The sequence below is a fragment of the Mustela putorius genome, unplaced genomic scaffold, assembly GCF_011764305.1.
Source record: "Mustela putorius furo isolate JIRA1106 unplaced genomic scaffold, ASM1176430v1.1 tig00000461_pilon_pilon_pilon, whole genome shotgun sequence".
Taxonomy (NCBI): Eukaryota; Metazoa; Chordata; class Mammalia; order Carnivora; family Mustelidae; genus Mustela; species Mustela putorius.
The window spans coordinates 3,240,777-3,262,794 of record NW_025421390.1 but is presented as its reverse complement, the minus strand read 5'-3'; the positions used below and the strand labels follow the sequence as shown (position 1 = coordinate 3,262,794).

At 36.0% G+C, this 22,018-nt stretch overlaps 1 protein-coding gene across 15 annotated transcripts in view; it reads right to left on the bottom strand.

Annotated features, from left to right (window-relative positions):
- Positions 1 to 22,018, bottom strand: part of CAB39L (calcium binding protein 39 like) — a 121,784-nt gene that overhangs the window by 69,992 nt on the left and 29,774 nt on the right. The window contains exon 1 of one of the 15 annotated variants that reach the window (XM_004775248.3): positions 4,542 to 4,966. The exons of the other annotated variants lie outside the window; for them this stretch is intronic. The gene's annotated coding sequence lies outside the window, so the exon portion shown is untranslated. Of the gene's footprint in view, positions 1 to 4,541; positions 4,967 to 22,018 lie in introns of those variants that run through there. 15 annotated transcript variants of the gene reach the window in all.

Here is a 22,018-nt window from a genome sequence, read left to right as displayed (position 1 = left end):
CTGCTCAGCAGGGAGCCTGCTTCCCTCTCTCTCTCTCTGCCTGCCTCTCTGCCTACTTGTGATCTCTGTCTGTCAAATAAACAAATAAAATCTTTAAAAAAAAAAAATGAGCCTTCTTTCTTTCCACATAAGTTTATTTTACAATCAACAATGACTGAGGGAGGAACATTTCCAAAATTTTCTTAAAGCTTGCTAATTTAAACCTAAGGCATAAGTACCTTCTCTTAAACTAAAGAAACTAAAATAAACTTAGCACTACATTTAAAAAAAAATCACAAAATTTCAGGAATCACGATTCTTTTATCTGCACTCCAAACAGAACTCACAGGTAGAAATGATATAAATCAAAGTGCATCTGTGGCAGATAATTGAATCTGTAAGATTCATTTTTTAAAAACTAATGAGTGGAGGTTACATTAATGTATACATTTGTCAGTATTCATTAAACTGTTCTCTTCAAATGGTTTAAGGTATATTTTAAAACTGAAAAAGTATACCTACAGGTTCTACTGTATTTGCCATATCCAAATAGTCACCTCTCCCCCCACTGACAATGTCATACCTTAGAAGTACCGCACAGAAATAAATTATAAAGATATCAATCTAGTTACACATGCTATGACACCAAATCCATTATAGAGCATATGTGTCAAAGTATCATCTAATTAACGTCTTCTATCCTTTAACAATTCCATTTTTTAAAAAGATTTTATTCATTTATTTGAGAGAGAGCGTAATCGAGAGAGCAGGAGACGGAGAAGCAGACTCCCCACTGAGCAGGGAACCTGATATGGGGCTCGATCCCAGGACCCTGAGATCATGACCTGAGCTGAAGGCAGCCGTTTAACCCACTGAGCCACCCAGGTGCCCCAATGATCCTATTTTTAAATACATATGCTAAATGTAATTAGAAGGCACCACAATTAAATACTTTACTAGAAAACCTATGGAAATGAATGAAAATCTGTAGACAATAATGTATAAATAAAGACTTTCACTGATAATTCTTTTTCTCAGTTCAAAATGACCAAGAATGATTCTGTTTTTATTAAGTTTTATTAACACAGTATGAAGGAGATCTTGACGACTAAAAACAGACAATTTACATAGGAACAGAAAACTCATGAGAATTTTAATGGATCCTCATTCACCTGGAAGCCTTGGTCAGACTTCCTTTGGAATAAAAACTCTTTTATAAGAAGAGAAACCCAAGTCCCTGGGAACTACTCCTGAATTCTAATGTATTGTAACCAGTGAAATAATTTAAAAATAGAACTAGTACATGAACTTAGGAAGACACAGAACTGCTAACTTATTTGTTGTTATAAATAACAACCTACTAGACTATTACTATTCCAGGAAAAAACCACCAGTAACTTCATTCATTAGGTTCACAGTGATTCTACTGACTGCTCCAGTCACTTGTCAGAGCTAAAATTTTCTACACATATTAACTATTAGTGATTGTCAATGAGTGATAATTCTATATTAAAATTTCACAATCTCAATTTATAGCAGAGGTCTGAAGCTAGGTCAGTGTTCTCAAAACTAGTACCTGTAAAAAACAACAACAACAAAACACTAGTACCTGTAATCAAAGCATCAGATCTCACTGAAATTCACAACTGATATTCTTCACAACAGAATTATCAAGGGAAGCGCGAAATTCACTTTTCTGTTTTTACTCTTTCTTCTAAGCACATATATAATTAACAGTCATCAAATTTTGGTTAAATATTATTATTACGATTAAGACAAGGTTTATAGTTTTGAAAAAGAAGAAAGTATTTCTTGATCAAATGGAAAAGTTTTCTGCCACTAAAAATCATCTAGGATAAGTGTGCTCTTTGTATTGTTTATTTCATTATATATGTTTATTACATTACCAACTTTTACACTTTGTACTAGAGTACTTTATTTTTTTTTAATAGATTTTATTTATTTATTTGACAGAGAGAGGGATCACAAATAGGCAGAGAGGCAGACAGAGAGAGAGAGATGAGGAGAATCAGGCTCCCCGCTAAGCAGAGAGCCCGATGCGGGACTCGATCCCAGGCCCCTGGGATCATGACCTGAGCCGAAGGTAGAGGCTTAACCCACTGAGCCACCCAGGCACCCCATGTACTAGAGTACTTTAGAAAAATTTTTAGGACTAGTGTGACTAAACTTGATTTAGATAGACCAAATTTCAGTTTTCCACATAGGCCACATTTCCTTAGATGGGTCCAAGCACACTTATGCAAATACGTAAAGTTGACACCTTACTTCAGAATGTCCCATGTACTCAAGATACCAAGCTTGTAAACTGCCTCCCTTATCACCGTCCCTGCTCACTCAGGGCTGCCACCAAGTCATACAGGATCTTCTCTTTTTCTCCAAATAGGCCTATTCTGCACTACTATTGCTTTGTTTGTGCTTCACAATTCAGTCAATACTCGTCAGGCCATATCTTTCTCATAATGAAAACCACATGCCCCTAAACCTCTTTCCTTTTTTGGACAACTTGGAAAAATTACTCAGTTTCCTTTTTTGTGAACCAAAGAAAAAATTTAGTCCTCATCTAGTAACTATTAGGTACCTACTTAATGTGTCACTGAGCTACACTTCATAAATGGGTGATAAGCATAAAAGCAATGGCTAGAAATAGGCCTATAGTAAGGAAAATAAAAATAGCAAATTATAACATGAGATTAGATCTCATACAGGGTGTGCAACCTTGGAAGCTCTTTAAAGTACCTAGAAATCCTGTTTATAAGCATCCTTCCAAAAACCCATCTATCTTATTAAATTTGCTTTTTCTTCAAGCATTAGCATCTAGGATAAATAAAAATGTTTTATTCAACATAATTGTTTTTACATTTAGTTTCATTACTAGAATCGATTTCCTACTATTTTTCAGGGTGGCAATGGTTTTTCTATAGTGTGGCTAAAATATTTTCTTCAGATATAATAAAAAACAGACAAACACTTTTAAATAATTTTCCAGGGGAGATGGGTCCAAAACTCCCATCAACCTACTCACAATAAACTTCTGAAATACAAAACATTTGTAAACTGGGAATGACTTATTCTTTGCTGTCATATTTACATTCCTATGGGCTTAAGAAATGATGCCACCACTAAGGTAATACCAATGACTTAATAGTTTAAAATAAAAAAAAATATATTCTGACAATTGTGAAGCTGTGTAAATCTGCCATTGGTCTAAGACCAAGTATGGGAAGTTCTGTGAGGAAGAAAAGTTGGTTTGTGATATCTTTATTTTATTTACTTTTGATTTTAAGTGCAAGATACTGGTCTGGAGAAGGTTTCCTAAGACCAGCGGAGTTTTTTCTTATACATAGGTGAAAGGCATTAAAAAAAAAAAAAAAAAACCCACCTCACAAAACAAAACCTGTTCTACAGGCTTCTGTACACATAGAGGAAATACAGCCATTTTATGTATTATGTCTAGTGTATAAACCCTTTCGATATGCTTACTGACACTCTATAGAAGTTTTCATTCCAGCTAAGTTGTTCTGCCTTAAAGGACTCACTTGAACCACTAAGGACATACATATCTTTTGATGCTGGCAGAGAGTAAATTCAAAACTTAGCTTAGAATAGTGCATCGCTATGCAATGACTCAGTTTAGCAGCTAACAATATAGATTTCCTTCTACCCACAGAGGAATGATTACGTGTCTTCCACTGATGCCTTTAAAAAGACATAAAAAATTAATATACAATGTCCTATGCTAAGGTTGTACAAATAAAATTTCTCTTGTAATGTGAATACATAATTCACAAGTTTATTTTTCTTTTCTCTGCTATATTGCTGGCATACATATATGCATCTGGCTATATTTCTTCAGCAGAGCAACAATGTTATATGAGAGTCTGGTATCAGCAATAGAACAAAATAACTTCAAATCCTTAATTTGAAATCCAATACATTCATTTTGTATCAAATGGTAAATTTGATATGTAAATTATCTAATTTTTATATTCATTACAGAACCTTGAAAAAATCATGTGTCACTTATTGGATCTAACAGAAGCATTCCATACTTAAATGATATGTCCTTTTAATGAATGGTATCATTAACACTTCTATTTGAATTACGAGAGAATGATGTAACTTACAATAATTGAGGATCCCAAACGTCACAATGATAGTTTTAAATTTATTGACAATAGACAGAAAGAGGTAACTTTTGAATTTTCAGGCAGGACACATGAAAAATGGTATACTGCCACTATTTTATTTTTGGAAACACTTTGTAAATAAAAACCCATTTCCAGAATAAGATATTCCATGGACACAGAATAGTTGGTAATGGTTCAAGTGCCTTAGGCAACAGAGAAGTATTGTTTTGTAGTTGTTGTTTTTTTTTTAAACCTCTCCTAGTAACAGCAGTTCATCATGCACAAAGAAACAAGGTAACAACACGATTTAAAATGAATATATAAGCATCAACTGTAAAACCTCAGTGAAAACTGAAGTTTACTACATCAATTTCATTTCTATGAACTAGAATAGATAACCTGGCTGATACTCACCAAATGTTATAGAAATGCCCAAGCTTGTCTAAGCAACAAAAAGTAGACACATGATGAGGTGCTGAAGACAGCTCTCTCTCAAAGCACTTTACATGAAGTAGCTTTATCTTCCATTTAATAGAGGGTGCCTCCTGTTACTGAAAGCACCGAAGAGCGAAGAGTTTCCACAATCCCCTCTTGACTTTCTCTCTCTCTTTGAAGAGTAACAGTTACCACCGGAAAACGTTAGCAGAAAATGATCACTTGAACACTCGCACAGGGCAGCTGTAAATTTCCACTCTCTTTGCTTGCTCTCAGATTCCAAGCCTTGCTTGTCTCTTAATCTGTCACAGGCAGTTCTGTTTCTGGTCAGACCAGCTTGCTTCTGCCTTCTCCTCTCTCTCTCAAACGCACTTTTAGATACATACCACTGTGTAACAGCTCCCTCTTTTTCTTCCTCCCTCCCAACTGTGCGTCACAAGAATGTGTGTAAAGCAATTAAACTGAGGCAAATTTAAATCTTGCTCCTTCACTGCAAAAGAGTCTAGGGATAAACAAAATATTTTCCTCACCGCGTTCTAAGTCCTATAGTTGCTCATGTGTGTAGTTTTGTCCACAGATTAAAATGGCCTGACAATGCTGGTTAAAAATGTAAATAACAGTTTCTAACAAAGGTGTGTTGATAGTGATAATAACAGCTTCATTTGCTAATATGTTAGTTTCTCAGGGAAGATTCTGATTCCCAAACATAATAAAAGTGTAGCAAGGAAATACTTAAGCATCATGAATTTACTCTTCAGATTTAAAAGGCAGGGAAGATTTTTAAATTAGAGTATTTATAATTTAAAGTATGTGAAAGTATAATGTATTTTAAAATATGGCATATTTTGAGACTTAGATCCAACATTTACAGTTATAAAAGGGAAAATTACAAAGAACACAGAAAAATACTGACACCAAAAATATTAAGTAGAGCAGCTTATACTATTTATGTGCAAACCAAATATAATCACTTTGTTTAGAAGTCCCCCTCACTCCACATACACATGCAAAACATTGGTCAGGATGCATAATATCTCTTCAATGAGAATTTAAAAGGCTTAAGAGTATTTTATAAACTTTTTTCACTATTACATATGTATAATTATAAAGTAAAATGTCTTAAAATTTCAGAGATCCGTATCTCTGAAAAATCTGAGAATGAGGAATTAGGTAGAAAGCTGAGTGGGATGGTTGGTGATAGACTTAGAAGGCATTTGTAGAATTCTCTGGAATTAGGAGGCAATGTACTCAGCCTGGAATACATGCTGACCATGTGAGAATGCCGGTCAGAGCCTGCTTTGGAGTTTTCTGTTCCAGTCCCATAGCCCCAAAGACTTTCAAGTTCTCGGTCTCCCACTGTATGTTTCCAATCAAAATTCTCGGCCTCTTCTTTTGATGACAGATCCCTCAATAACAGAATGGACAGAAGTTAATAGGCCTATTATGTTTTAATCTTATTCTCTGCTAAAGCATCTCTAAGAATATGAGCTTAAATAAAGTGCGAGGCAAAAAAATCTATAAATAGTTGGTTATTACCCCTAAGAAAAATAAGCAAATAAATAAAGCTTTGCTTTGTTTCTTAACCTATACATCAGGTGTTTAATATAGATTCCCTGATATATACGTATATTTATTTAAAAATATGTACTTCTTAAGGTGGCTCATTTAAAGCAAGCTTTATTAATTTACTTTTATTTTAATATTTTATTTATTTATTTGACAGAGAGAGAGATCACAAGTAGGCTGAGAGGCAGGCAGAGAGAGAGGGGGAAGCAGGCTCCCTGCTGAGCAGAGAGCCCGATGCAGGGCTCGATCCCAGGACCCCAAGATCATGACCTGATTCCAAGGCAGAGGCCCAACGCACTGAACCACCAAGGGACCCTATTTATTTACTTTTAAAGACTTTATTTATTTCCTGAGAGAGAGAGATCATAAGGTGGGGAGAGAGGGCAGAGGGAATCTCAAGCCAGCGGGGGACGGAGCTGGGAGCCAGATGAGCGGCTCAATCTCACAATCCGAGATCATGACCTGAGCCCAAGTCATGAATCAGACGGTTAACTGACTAAGCCTGACTAAGCCACCCAGGCGCCCCTGAAGTAGACTTTTAAAACTTAAATATATTATAAGGTAATTTGGTTCTTAACACCTAAGAAATAGGTACCATAGAAGACTAGAAATTAGTCTGCCAATTTATTCCTTTAATTTGGACTTTTGTAAAACTTAGAGTTTTATTTCTTACTTAAAGAAAAAAATGTTAAAGAGACATTATCTTAAATCACCAGGCGGCAATTAATAATAAGTGCTTGTATCTTCCCGAGTTCAAGATTATACTCAGAGAGTTCTGGTATACCTGGAGAAATTCAGGATTAGTATGGATGGTGCTTAGACTAACTATGAGGTTAATTTTTTTTTTAAAGATTTTATTTGTTTATTTGACAGACAGAGATTACAAGTAGACAGAGAGGCAGGCAGAGAGAGAGAGAGGGAAGCAGGCTCCCTGCTGAGCAGAGAGCCCGATGCAGGACTCGATCCCAGGACCCTGGGATCATGACCTGAGCCGAAGGCAGCGGCTTAACCCACTGAGCCACCCAGGCACCCAAGGTTAATTTTTTTTTTAAGGCACTTTAACACTGGGAGACGTTATATCAATCTATGATTCTAAGACACAAAATAAAGACAAGGTATTCAAAATACACATTCAAACCAACTACACATGATTATATGTGTTTATATTTGACTTCTACCAAACACCATTTTTAAAAACACATGCAAAGAAATCACAGAAAGTGACCATATATTGATCCACAAAAAAGTTAACAAATTTCCAAAATGGAAATAGTACAAGCTTCATCCTCTGAAAACAAGATGAGAAAACTCAAAGTTATTTAAGAAATTTTTAACAAATAAGCAAATATGCTTTAACCAACCCTATAGATACTTGAAAATTTGAAAGTACAATTACAGTGGACTGCAGTTCTCTTTCAGGATATGATGAAATAATAGGGACTGAATTTACTCTTCTGTCTTACATAACTGAGAAACTGGGCAAAATATATAAAACAATGGTTTTTAGACACTGGACACCAGGCAGCTCAGCCCAGTAATCCCTGAGAGAAGGGAAATAAGGTAATTATTGCTCCAGGCTGCAGAGCAGGAAGGGGAGCCCAAACAGAGCGTGGCAGTCTTCCGGAGCTAAAGAGACAAGGGTTGAGAATTCAAGAAGGACAATGTGACTAAAATTCACAGGGCAGAATACCAGAAAAGAGAATTGCAGAGAATCCCAGAGATCTGCAGAGGACTCTCTTCAAATCTTCATCTGAGAACTGATTAGCACATCTGTGAGAAAACTCCAAAGACAGGAAAGAACGAATGGAAAGAATCAGGCTGAAGAATTCACAGTATTCACACAGGACTGAAAATAGTTCTTGTTCCCAAAAGCCAGAGTCAAGAAATCTCATGTGAGAAATTGGGTTAAATACTCTGAAAGATATTGCCTTGGCATTGGGACCAAATTAGCCTTAGATTAAGTTGTTCTGGTCCTTCTCTATAGACCTTACAAGTAAGTCCAGAAATGATAAAATTCTTTCCAAATAAATTAACTGCATCCTAGAATAGAATTCAAAAATATCTAAAGGCATTTTTAGAAATCTAGCATATAGCATAAAACTCATAATGTCTGGCATGCAGTCAAAAATTACTAGGCATGCAAAAACCCAGGAAAATACAATAGCCTTTAAAATAATAATAAAAGTATTTCTATTAGTTAAGGTAATAATAGCAAATTTATTTATTGAAAAGACTTGGTTTCCTTTTTAACTAGCTTGTAAGGTATAGAGTGACTGTTTGTAAAATGCAAATACGCAGTTCTCCACCAACACTTCCTCCAAGAATTCCAGTCTTCACTGATGATTTGTGTCTAAATCAATCATTTCATCAGGGACTGAAAACTGATCATTAAAAAATTCTCTTCTTTCTGCTATATTGGCTGACTTGTTTGATAGAGAAGAGCTTCTCCTCAACTATACTTCTAATTAAAAAAGACTGATAGTGGCTTCCTTTAATTACCAATTTGGAGAGTAAAAAGCTGGTAACATTCACGTCCAATGGTGGCAAATAGAAGATTATTTTTGGTGAGGTTAAGTCTTTCTCTTCTTCCTCTTCTTTTTTTTGGGGGGGGGGGCGTTAAGATTTTATTTATTTATTTGACAGAAAGAGAAAGAGAGAGAGCACAAGCAGGGGAAGCAACAGGCAAAGGGAGAGGAGAAGCAGGCTCCTTGCTGAGCAGGGAGCCCGATGTGGGGCTTGATCCCAGCACCTTGGGATCATGACCTGAGTCACCCAGGTGCCTCATCTTCTTTAGAGTATCATTCAAAATGGTTCATAAATCTTTATATATTCAATGTTTCAATGTTTCAATAAATTACAGGCATTATTCCATTTGATGCCATCCTTCTAGCTTGGGTTTCCCCCAAAAAGTAGGATCTGAAGCAAAAGCCTTATGTGATATTATTATATTTTTTTAAGATTTTATTTATTTATTTGACAGACAGAGATCACAAGTAGGCAGAGAAGTAGGCAGAGAGAGAGGGGGAAGCAGGCTCCCCGCTGAGCAGAGAGCCCGACACGGGGCTTGATCCCAGGACCCTGGGATCATGACCTGAGCCGAAGGCAGAGGCTTTAACCCACTGAGCCACCCAGGCACCCCTGTGATATTATTTTTAAAAGTAATCCAATCACAATGAGCAGAAGTGAGGGACAAGGGGAATAAAGCAAAGGAGAGAGAGTCAAAATGACATTGCATACCAACCTGGCCACCGGTTTAATCTGTCAGATTGAATTTCTTAGAAGCCATGTAAGCTGCATTTCAGGACCACCACTAAGGTGGGAGGAGAAAAGAGAGGAGAAAAATTTACCCACTGGCTTCACTTCCCATTGATCAAAGGCTTTCCCAAAAGGGCATTAATTCCCCTACACTTGAGTTTAACTCCACTGTACGTCCAGGTTGTACATGTGTGGGTCTTCCTTGAGGACACTGCAAAAAGCAAGGGGTTTACAGAATAGCAGGAATAAGGCTATGTATGATTATGCCTACACAAGAGTTTACATAGGGCTGAAATGAGGAAAGTTACTCCCAGAGGATATGCGATGATGTATGAGAGGTATCTGTAAAAACTGTGCAAATTTTCCCAGATCTGGACAGTGGAAGTCCTTTAAAGATATTTCCTGCATCCTTTTGATACAATTTCAGTAATCTTTGAATTGTTATTGCTTTCCAGTTCAACAGAATGTCCCAGCCTCACTTTGTATTTCCTCTGTCCTAGATCTGCAATGAGTCATGTCTCCAGGGAGCCCTAGAGCTTCATAGTGACGTTTGGGTATTGGGCACACTCACTGCTACAGACATGTCACTGCTTCTAGACCTTGCAGTGATGAAAGTTAGCAAATGAGTTTTAAAAAGTCATTAATTTACATTGATATTTTAATTCTAATTTACTATTACAGAGTTTCAACTCTATTTTTTTTTAAATTTTATACTCATCTTCTCTTACATAAAAATTTTGGTTCTAATAACACATCAACACAATGATGTGTTTATCTTTTAGTATACCTAATATAGATTCAAAATAGCAATGCCACAATCTCTAACAATAAAACTAATAAAAGAAGTTTAAATACTTCTTTGCAGTTAACTTCTAATTTAACTTGCAATGTACTGGTAAGCATATATGACTACCACTATCTTAGAGAGTTCTAATATCAAAATGTTGAATTAGTTTGCCTGTTGCAAAATCAAAACTTCTATTTTACATTGTTAATTCACAATTGAAAAATTTCCATAGAATGAGATTTTAATTGTTTTATTATTAGATGGAGACTTTAACAACCCATAAGTAATGCAGTTCCATGGAGCTGTCTCAGTTATGGAGAAAGCAGAGAGGAAAATTGAAAAGTGTAAATGATACATAGAGATCAAGCTATGGCCAAATGACATCATGGTACACTAATAAGCCATGATTCTACAGTAACTCAAATACAAAAATGTAGTGGAAAAATTATTTATCACTATATGTGATGGTATAACTATGCAGAATTCCAAATTACCTCCTCCACCTTAGCAGTCACTTTCATGTTATTGATACGGTAAGACTTAGAATCCATCTTGAAATGTATCTACTGCATCACTTCACTAATTCTAAGTATTGCAACTAGTTACAGAATTTTTTTAAGGCACCTTATCAAATTGATTAGTCCCCCCTATCAAGGGGTGCCTGGGTGGCTCAGTCAGTTAAGCATCTGCCTTTAGCCCAGGTCATGATGCTGGAGTCCTGGGATCCCAAGAAAGTCCCAGTAGAGCTCCTTGCTTGGCAGAGTCTGCTTTTCTCTCTCCCTCTGTCCCACCCCCCTTGCTCTCTTTCTGTGTCAAATAAATAAATAACATCTTTAAAAAATATGTATTAAAAATAAAGATTTTATTTATTTCTTTGACAGAGAGAGAGAAAGCACAAGTAGGGGGAGTGACAGAGGGAATGGAAGAAGCGGACTCCCCACTGAGCAGAGAGCCCAGTGCAGGGCTTGATCCCCGGACCTGAGATCATGACCTGAGCCTAATGCAGATCAACTGACTGAACCACTCAGGCACCCCAATAAATAAAATCTTTACAAAACACTGATTAGTCCATCAAAATAACACTGGTGGTTTAAAAAGTTTACTGTCAACAGTAACAATAATTGACACACTAAAAACTAGTTTATCATGTTCAAAAAAATCAAGATTCTAATATGTAAAATACTAAACACAAATATGTATTTTTATGACTGCTTGATTGGCAATTTACTGGTATCTATTGGACTAAATTATTGTTAATTTTATTTTATTAGTTTTATAGAGTTATTTATGTTTAATGAATATATTTGTTTTCACTTACATAGAAAAACTGAAGGAGAAAGTTAACTAAAACAATTGGACTGCAAGTGACAAACCCAATGCACATAAGTTTAGCAAAAAGGGAACTTAAGGATCATGTAACCAAAAGGCCTAGGATCAGAGCACAGCCCAGCCAGGGAAGTACCTACTGGGGAGAGGTGGGAGATGCTACTGAACATCCTAAAATCAGAGAACATCCTCTCTCTAATAAAGAAATAACTAGTCCAAAATGTCAACAGTGCCAAGGCTGAGAGACCCTGGATCAAAGCTAACTTCAGCCCAAGCTTAAACAATGTCATTGGAGCTCCTTCTCTCTTTGCATTGCTTTCTTCGGTGCTGCCTTCTTTCATAGTTGGGCTCTTCTTACATGGTGGCACAGATTACATGGCCTTGGTCCCCATAATCTCAAAAGAAGAGAAGCCCTTGGGCCTCTCTTTCAATAGCTACATCAAACCTGAAAAACGGCTTTGGTGCTGCTAGTTCAGGTAACCAACTATTAAGAACCATATGCATAAGAACCAGGTGCTCTTGTTAAACAGCTTGGCTTCAGAGTGTGTTAGCATCAGTGCAAAGATAGGCCTGATAGGCCTATAAGGCAGGACAAAAGAAAAGTGAGAATCTCACTATGAAAGAGCAACTTCAAGTCAAGAGTCATTAAGTCAAATGTTGGGTGAGATCTGCACCATGACTGAACTTCAAAGTATATGTAGCTGGATTCACTCAGCCTCATTTGTGTTTTACATAAAACCATTCCATAAAATGGGGTGCCTGGGTGGCTCAGTTAGTTAAGCAGCTGCATTCAGCTCAGGTCATGATCCTGGAGTCCTGGGATTGAGTCCCACCTCAGACTCCCTGCTCGGCTCCCTCTGACTTCTCCCCTTTCATGCCCGCTCTCTCTCTCTCTCTCATTCTCTTTCTCTCTCTCTCTCGCAAATAAATAAATAAAATCTTAAAAAAGAAAGAAAGAAGACATCTTATTTAAAAAAAAAAATTCCAGGGGCGCCTAGGTGGCTCAGTGGGTTAAAGCCCCTGCCTTCAGCTTGGGTCATGGTCCCGGGGTCCTGGGATCGAGCCCTCCATTGGGCTCTCTGCTCAGCGGGGAGCCTGCTTCTCCCTCTCTCTGTCTGCCTCTCTGCCTACTTATGATATTCTCTTTCTCTGTCAAATAAATAAATAAAATCTTAAAAAAAAATTCCATAAAATAGTTCAACCTGGCTGCTCAGCATCCACATTTATCCTTTTCCTACATCTGTATTTTCAACAATGGCCCTGCCTAACTTTGGGCAAGATTTCCAAATGTGACTAACAGTACACTCACCCTTGCTCAAACTTATTTACTGCCGCCAGCTCCAAAATCTCTGTTGAGTATAAATTTCTCAATCAAGTTTGAAGCAGCTCCTTAGGGTCTATCATCCTATGGCTCAATTGTAAATTTAATCTCCCCACACCAAGACATGTAATAAACAAGGCAAAGTAGAAAAAAAGACACCGCCAATAAAAACTCCTGCATGAAAAAAATGGAAGTAAAGAAACATCGATTCATAATATATATGATATTTTGCTGGACAGAAGAGTAGGCATCCCTGTCTGGGAGGGGAAATGAGTTCTTTAGTTACCAAATTGATTGCCCCTGATTCTAATCTCTAAACTCTTGGAGAATCTCCCCTATCAAATATCCCCCAAAATCACGACGAGAAGGTCATTGAGGATGGTTCCTGACTGGGAGCTTTCCTGCTTAAGCAGTCCACTTGTTTTGGAATCTCATGCAAGAGAATGGGAGTTTCTGGGGAATGGGAAATCATAAGCATTTGTTTCTCAGACTTGAATATTTCTGATAATACAACTGTCTTAGATTCTCTTTGACTTTAATCATTTTGCTGCTTGTTTTCTACTAACCAAAATCAGCAACTGGTGAATCTGGACTTGTGATTTTTTTCTCTAACTGGCTTCCGGGCTCTGTGCATTACTCAAGCCTTCAGGTTAAACTGCTTCTTCCAAGCAAATGAGGGTAAACCTGTCCCCTTAGACCTAGGATGTATCCCAATAGACTGGTTTGTATTATAGGGTTGCCTTGGTTACAAGGCAGAAGTAAAAGATGCTTGGGTCTTCAGCTTTCTCCAAGGTTCTGATTGTATCTTTTCTTTTTAATCATATCTTTCATGCCTTCTACTTGTATCTTCTCCTATGGATCTTTCATATCTTTCTCAACATTCTGTCTCCCTGTTTTTGCTCATACTAACTTAGCTCAGGCCTGTGATCACACTAGGGAGATAAAAATCAAGGAAGTTGGAATTTAATATTCAAGTGGGGTTGGAATTTAATATTCAAAAATTTCATCAGAGACTTTTTTTTTTAAGTAAAGATAGGAGCCTAATGAAAACAGCAGTTTTAAATATGTTAAATGGTTAATAAGTACATAAATGCTATGATAAATATGACCCTGTACCTTAAAAAAGACCTGGCACTTGCTAATGAAGGTGATGGGTGTTAGAAGGGCTGCGTCTTGGGAGTTATTCTGAAACAGAGAGAATAGGGTTATCTGAAATCAGCTGGAAAGTTTTAACATCAAATGTGGATGGACAGGACTCATCACATGTGGTACACTGAGATTGCTGGCAGGTGTCTGAAGTGTGTGCATGTGGACATTTTGTGTATTCCTATGTGGCTTGGTTTAGCAGGGTGGTTTTTGCATTCATGTTGTACTGCTCACAAATGAAATGACACAAAAACAGACACGAAATGTGTATTATGCTCAAATTGCTCCCTAATATATCAATCACGTTGTAACACATTTGTTTAAAAATGATTGTTTTAGGAGAAATGACTATTACTTTTACCATTATAAAATGTATGCATATGTATATGCATATACATATATATGTGTTAGAGTATGCTAAAATGTACTATATACCTATTGTTGCAATTTTGCTAATTTGAGTAACTATAGATCTTTAGGGTTTTTTTAGTGGCATTGACTTCTCTCTTATTCTCACTTCTTTTCTTCACTTCTCATTCACCCTTTTGTTTCTGTTTTTCTCTATTCCTAAATACCACAATATATATACAAAATATTACAGCTACACTTTCAGGGAGCCTAGAAATTATATTTGATTTACTCTTTAATAGTCCTTGGCCTTCAATAAGGCCAATAAAGAAGCCCCAAAGCAAAGAACCTATTTAAAGTCTTTAGGAGCTTGTCATGCTACCCATACACCATAAATATTTCTAGTTCTTCCTTCTCTTAATTTCCATTTCGAACATTATTAATATTGTGGCCTTGCAAGTTGCTTAAAGATATTCAAATTGCTTTCATAAAAGCAGAATTTAGAGGAAATTATATAGGAGGAACACTGTAGATGTTGCACAGAGATGAAGCTTAATTGATAAAATAAAACACACATTACCTTAATTGATAAAATAAAACATACATCAAGTGCACAAATTGTGCACTTGAAACTAATGTAACACTGTATGTCAATTATACTTCAATAATAAGGTTTTTAAAAAACCACACCCACATTTCTAATTGTACACTAATTGCTAACCCTTAGCCAAATCTGGAAATCTTTAGAAGGTCTTCCAATTAACTTCAACAAGATTAAAAAAAACTCAGTTATTCTGATTCTTCTTATACTACTGTGCTGCGTATCTCATGTTCTTTCTTTTTTTTTAGGAAAGAGGAAGCTGAATAACAAGGTGACATCATTACTCCTACTGGTTGTATTTGCAAAACACCAGAGTAGTCTCTTAAAGCTGAGAAAGTCATGTTTTTTCTCACTTTTCCAGCACTACTCTGGCCCCCTGCTGGTACTGAGCTGCTGTGGCGCCTGCAATATTCAGCCCCAGCATTAAGTTCTATGATGCCAGTCCAAGGAATGACTGCTTTGTTTCCCTAATGCTAAGACAGTATCATCTACAGCTATAGCTATTTAGAAATAAATAGATGTACATATATAGCCTCCAAAGGCCTTTCTGTGATAAGCTATTCTGAATATTTTTCAGATATCAAGCGGCTAGTTTCATGACTATTGTCTCTTTGATATTAGGCAGCCCTAGATTTGCATGGAAGCCGATTGTGTGTAAGTATCTGTCTTTAAACTGGAGATAATAGTGTACAGTTCCAGGACTGGCTGTGAGGATCAACTGAAGTAATATGCATATGTGCCTGGCATTTAGTTAAGTGCTAAATGTTAGACATTTCTCTACTCATGTAATTAAAAAAAAAACCAAACAGCCTTGAGCACATATTAAAAGTACATCAGTCCACTTGTGGTTGCCCTGTCACTACTCTGGAATGAGATAGATCCACTGGTGGACTCACAAGCAGTGTATCATCAACCTTGTTTGTTAAGCACTTAGTAGATACAAAGTGCTATACTAGGTACTCCAGAGATACACATACCCACATGCCAATAAGCCATTAACTATGTGCTTAAGGACTTTTCAACTTGCCTTATCTACCAACCAGACCAAAATAATTCCACTAAAGGAATTCTGGATGCAGCATTTTAGAAAAGCATGGGATAGGGATAATAAAGAAACCCTGGACTTCAGCTTGCTTCGTGCCCAAGTCAATTAACATCTCGGAGCTTTGTTCTATATATTTAGGTAGGAATACTCCATCTATCTCTCACAGGTTTATGGAAATTTTATATTACACAGACACATTAAGTAAATAACTAGACAAATTAGTAAACTACGAAAGTAGTAAAATGGAATGGATTTAAAAAATAAATTTTTTTCTATGACTTAACCCTCAAATCAAACTAGAAAAACTTCCAGAAGCCATTATTATTGGCTCCACCACAATAGTGCTAAAGGAACAAGGCAAAAAAAAAAAAAAAAAAAATGTCTATCTCTTATCAGGTTATCTTAACCAAAAGATAGAGTTGAAGTGGTGGCAAAAGAAATGGGACCATTACCCAACTGACCTCAGTTAAAATTGCAACCATTCTCAAATGATCTAGAACCATAAATTTGAAACTAATAGTAAATTGCCAAGGAGATGCTCTATAAATTATTTCACATTTGATTAATTCATAACTTTTATTTCGACAAATAATTTTTGGAAAGTTTCTATGTGACACAAACTAGTTTTCATAACCACTTCAATTAATACTGTCAGTACTTTCAGGTTTGCTCTTAGCTTATATGATGCTTTGGTAAGAGTCAAAAAAAGGGACAGCTGCAGTCAAGCAGATGCAGAGATTAACCAGCAAATAGAACCTTCATGTAAAGAACAAGTAACCTGCCTTCCAGGCAGATGCAGTCCTGCACCAACCTGGCACATATTTTGGTAAGGGGAAGGGGGAATGTGAGCTGGATTTCAGGCCCTGCTCATTCTGCTGGCAGGGGTCTTTGGACTACAAAAACCATACAACTAAATGTAATAGCCCTAGATACTTTATAATGGCAAGGCTCTGTTACAACTTTCTATTATTTAAAGGTACAGGATTCAGGGGCACCTGGTTGGCTCAGTCAATAAAGCATATGACTCTTGATCTTAGGGTTGTGAGTTCAAGTCCCATGCTGGGGGCAGAGACTATTTAAAAATAAAATATTTTTTTAAAAATGCACGGGATTCATTCATCCAACCATCTGAGGGCAATATGGTCTATGAGGATATAGGTCAGAAAAGGGAATTTATATTCTAATAGGGAATATAATACATGTACCAAAAATAACTATAGTGTAAGACAAAAAGTTATGAATCAAAGAGGAAAAGACCAATGAAATTCCAAAAATATTCAGTTGAACCAAAAAATAGATATATTTTGAAGAATCAGAGAATGTTTCATAGAGAGAGTGGCAATAGAACTCAGTTGTGAATGATGGGTATGATTTGGTCAATGTGGAAATAGGAACAGAGGATTAGGAAGTGCAAGATGTAAATAACAAACACTTTAGTTCATCAGATAAAAATGCTATGTGAATGATAGTAGTAAAAAAAAAAAAGGAAAAACAGGTTGGAGTCAAATTATGGAGAGCCTTTAATAGTAGACTAATAAATTTAACTGTTAATTTGTGGACAAAGGGGAGCCATGATGTGGCTCATAAACATAAACATTTTTATAAACATTTATGTTTCATAAACATGAATTTGGCGGTGTATAAGAAGAATCAAAAGGGTAGAGAAACAGTAAGTGATGAAATTAAAGGCAACTGCCAGTAGTCCAGGATGACAACGCAGGTGACTTAGCAGGTGAACAAGAATATGCGAGTATCAAAGACAATAGGTTTGGCAACTGAATAAATGTAAACGGTAATTAGGAAAAGAGTTAAGATGGCAACGAGTTTCCTTGTTTTCCATGTGAAAGAGTAGATGGTAATATCTTAAAAGAAATATGGGCCACAGGAGGAAAAAGAATAATAAAATAACCAGTTGCTTGATATGTAGCAAGTCTGAAGTGCCAGCAAGACATCTGGATATAGATGCCTGTAGGCACTTGAACATACAGATCTAGAACTTGGGAGAGAAAACAGACCCAGAGCAATATATCTGGGGGTCACCCATTCTGCCAATGGAGTACAGGAGGGTCCAAAGAGAGCAAAGGACAGAACTTTAGGAAGCAGCTAGAGGGAGAGAGAGAAAAAGTAGCCAAGTAAAGGGACTAAAGAAATGCTGGTGGCTAGAGAGGGAAAGAACCAGAAAAATATACTATCCCTATGACCAGAAGAAGAGAACATCAGAAATGTGGAGTGTCCAACAATACCAAATACTGCAGAGTAGTGATGAATATCCTGCCTAAATCTATCATCTAATTTCTAAGACCCTCTTTCAATTCTTAGAAAGCAGAAGTATTAGAGGAAAAAAGGATCTACAGAAAACCACTCAAAACAAGGAAAGGGATCTCTTAAGAACTCATATTCCCCTAAAATACTAAAGATACAGGCCAATAGAGAGCCCAAACCCAAGTTGGGACCACCCAGTATACCACAGTACAGTAAGCATAAAGCAGGGAGAGCACTCCAAGGACTCTCCAGGGAGAGCAGTCATCCTTGGGAAACTGGTAGTATTGGCTCTGATCAGGTAGCATGGCTCAACTGCCATGCCTAGAAACTAGATGAAATGCTATAGTCTTAGTAGTGCCAAGACATAGAACAGTCAGAGACAGAATCAGGAATGTAAGAGGTTAAGTGTTGGAGGCACAAGCATATAAGACTGTTTCCAGGTATCTGATAAGGAATGAAAGGAGAACTTGAAGGACTAAAAAAAGGGGTTTTTGTTTTCCTTTTTTTTTTTTTTTTAACTTTGAATTCTCAGTAGATTGAGTGGGACAGATAGGAGGGAGATGCAAGATGAGAAGAGGATAATTGATGGGGTGAGATTCTTGAACTCACAATGGAAGGATCAAGAATTTAAGTCAAAAGTTTAACATCCTCAAAGAATGCTACATGTTTTTCTGAAATGAGAAGGAAAGATAAAGCTTGAATAAAGAAACTGTCCAAGTAAAGATGAATGACGTTAGGGGGCACAAATTTGCCTTAATTTTCTCAGAAAAGAAGGACTCAAGGTCATCTGAAGAGAATGAGGGTAGAGTAATAGAATGTGCCTTTGAGCAGAGTAAAAACTGATCTTATCCAAAAAAAAAAAAAATCATACAAATATAGTAAGAGTAAAAGCTAAAGGCTGTAATTCATGTATACCAAATTCCAAGTTTATTAGTTACAATCCATGTCTTTCCAAAAAATAGAACCACACTAAGTGAAATGCAGGTTATGATTTTCTTCCAATTTCTCAATTTAAGGAGTAACAAAGGATAAGGTAAGAAAGAATTAATGGAATCCTAAAATACAACATATAACCAGCATCATAACCAACAAAAATGGGCTTAGTGCTATAACCACTGTTAGATGGCAATAATTCTCGTATTTCTCTGCCCTTATTTGCTGGATCTGATTTCTGTTTTCTCCATAGTTGATATTTTTGTGAAAAGTTCTTGCTGGAATGAGTTAAGAACACAATATATCTTTTAATGAAAGAAAACCCCACCCTATTGAGCACTAATGCACATTCTCTCTTCTTCCAATTTTCCAAGTTTTTAAAACTCTCACTTTCTTACAAATTATCGAAATCAGAACTAATGAAAATGTTATGTTGGAAAGTCACATTCTAAACCTGTTATAAATCTTTAAAAGTATAATTTGTGAGCTGGTACTCTGGAGCCAAGAAGAAAAACAGCATTTAAAAAGAACACAGAAAGGAAAAAGAAAGAAGTAGACTAAGTAAAGGGACAGAAAGCTTTGAGTTATAAATTACTTGGTTTAAAATGTCAAGGGAGCAGCCATCCAAAAATAAATAAATAAATAAATAAATAAATAAAATCTAGCCATTTGCAATAACGTGGATGGAACTAGAGGGTATTATGCTAAGTGAAACAAGTCAATCAGAGAAAGACAATTATCATATGTTCTCACTCTCTCACTCATATGTGGAATTTAAGAAACAATACAGAGGATCACGGGGAAGGGGGGATAAAATAAAACAAGATGAAACCAGAGAGGGACACAAACCACAAGAGATTCCTAATCATAGGAAACAAACAGGGTTGCTGCAGGGGACCGGGTAGAGTGATGGGGTAACTGGGTGATAGACATTAAGTGGGGCATGTGATGTAATAAGCACTGGGTATAAGACTGATGAATCACAAGCCTGTATCTCTGAAACCAGTAAAACATTATATTAATAATACATTATGTTAATTAACTGAATTTAAATTAAAAATGTAAAAATAAATAAAATGTCAAGGGAAACTAGTCTCAAAGTATCTCTTTCTACGTGCTTATGAAGCATGTTAATAATGAAAAGTACTTTTAGCCAAGATATTTAATTTTCAGATTCAACCATGGCCATTTATGACAAACAAACATGTAGCATTTATAGTAAAACATACTCAGGTAATTTATCGAATGGAAAAATATCTATAAAATTAGTTCAGTAATTATAGGTCAATTCCATTACCATAACCCTTTAGACTTACAAGACATGATCTGGAGTAGGAAAAATAATTACAATCTGTTAATTACTATTAATTACAGTATGTTAATAACATCTAATCAAAGAAAAATTTCTTTAATAAATGCAAACACAAAATTGCATCTTGTTTTACAAAACAAGCATTTATTGACTCCTTTAAAATCTATTTTTTTGCATTTTGATTTCAAAATAAATGCTAATTGTAGAAAAAAAATTCTATTTTACATGCTTCTCTATTGCTTAAAAAAATCTCCTGCCTTCCTTTTCTCTAATTCCACCTCCTAAAGTTAACTACTGTTGACAGTTTAGTTCTGTTCTTTCATTTTTTTCCAGACATCCACAGACATGATTTATTTGTTTAAATACAAACGTGGTTTTAAAAACTGGTTTCATACCATATATTATGCTTTATAAGTTATTTTTGTTTCTTAACAGTAGATCCTGGTTTCCTTACATGGCAGATTTAGCAGAAAGACCATTCTTTTTAAGAAGTTGCATGGTGTTCCTTAATATTGGTGTGCCACAATTTATTTAACCATTTCTTTGTATGTAGACAGGTTGATGCTGCTTCATTTTTTTCTTTCCTATTTTATAATCTTTTCAAAATTTATTCAGGGATAATTTAAGCATAAGTTAGGATCTAAAAATCATGATGCTAGTTCTCCTTTGAAAGAAGCTATGAAATGATCATCTAATAGTAATAAACTTTTTCTCATTTTAAAGAAAGATCTTGGCTTTTCATAGCTGATAAACATATACAAAAGTTGTCACTGTTTTCAATACAATGTCATATCAATAATTCAGAAGACTTAGTCATGCAGCCAGTTTTCAAACTAGCTGCACATTATAGCCTAATTCTCCACTATTACATTTAACAATTTTTATCGGTATTTTTACAAGCCTACTATAGTACCAAGCTCTCTAAAGAATTCAAAAGAACTCTGTGATAAAGGACCTGCCTTCAAGAAGCTTATGACTCTTGGGAAAAAAACACAACACAGTTATCTGTACGAAATAATTATACGTTTTTGAGAATAAAAAGACTGAACAAAATATAAAAGGAAGAGTAAATAATCAAGGGACCAAGTATCACAACCTAGAATACAGATATTACCTAGTGAGGAGGGAAAAGGTAAAGGGTTAATGGAAGAAATGGGAATTTAGATGCACTTTGAAAAAGTACTAGGATTTAGATAGCAAGATAGAAGGAGGGGGAAGATATTTCCAGCAAGGGGAAATGTTTTAGCAAAAACATGAAGACTGGAATGAAAGAAGAAGAAAAGGAAATGGGAAACAGAGCCAGGAAAAAAGGAGAAAAAGTCATGGTTAAGAGGAAAACATACAGGAAACGCTGTTCAGGAAATCCTCCAATAAACTATATCTCATTGGCCAGAAAAGGCTAAAATGGTTCCCCCTAAGTGCAAAAGAGCCTAGAAAAAAATGAATATTTGGCATTTTTCAGCCTCAATCATGAGAAGAAATCATGAAAGTGGGAGGTTTGGTATGACTTTTGCATAGATAATCAATAGTCTGCCACAAAAGTTAAGTAAAAAA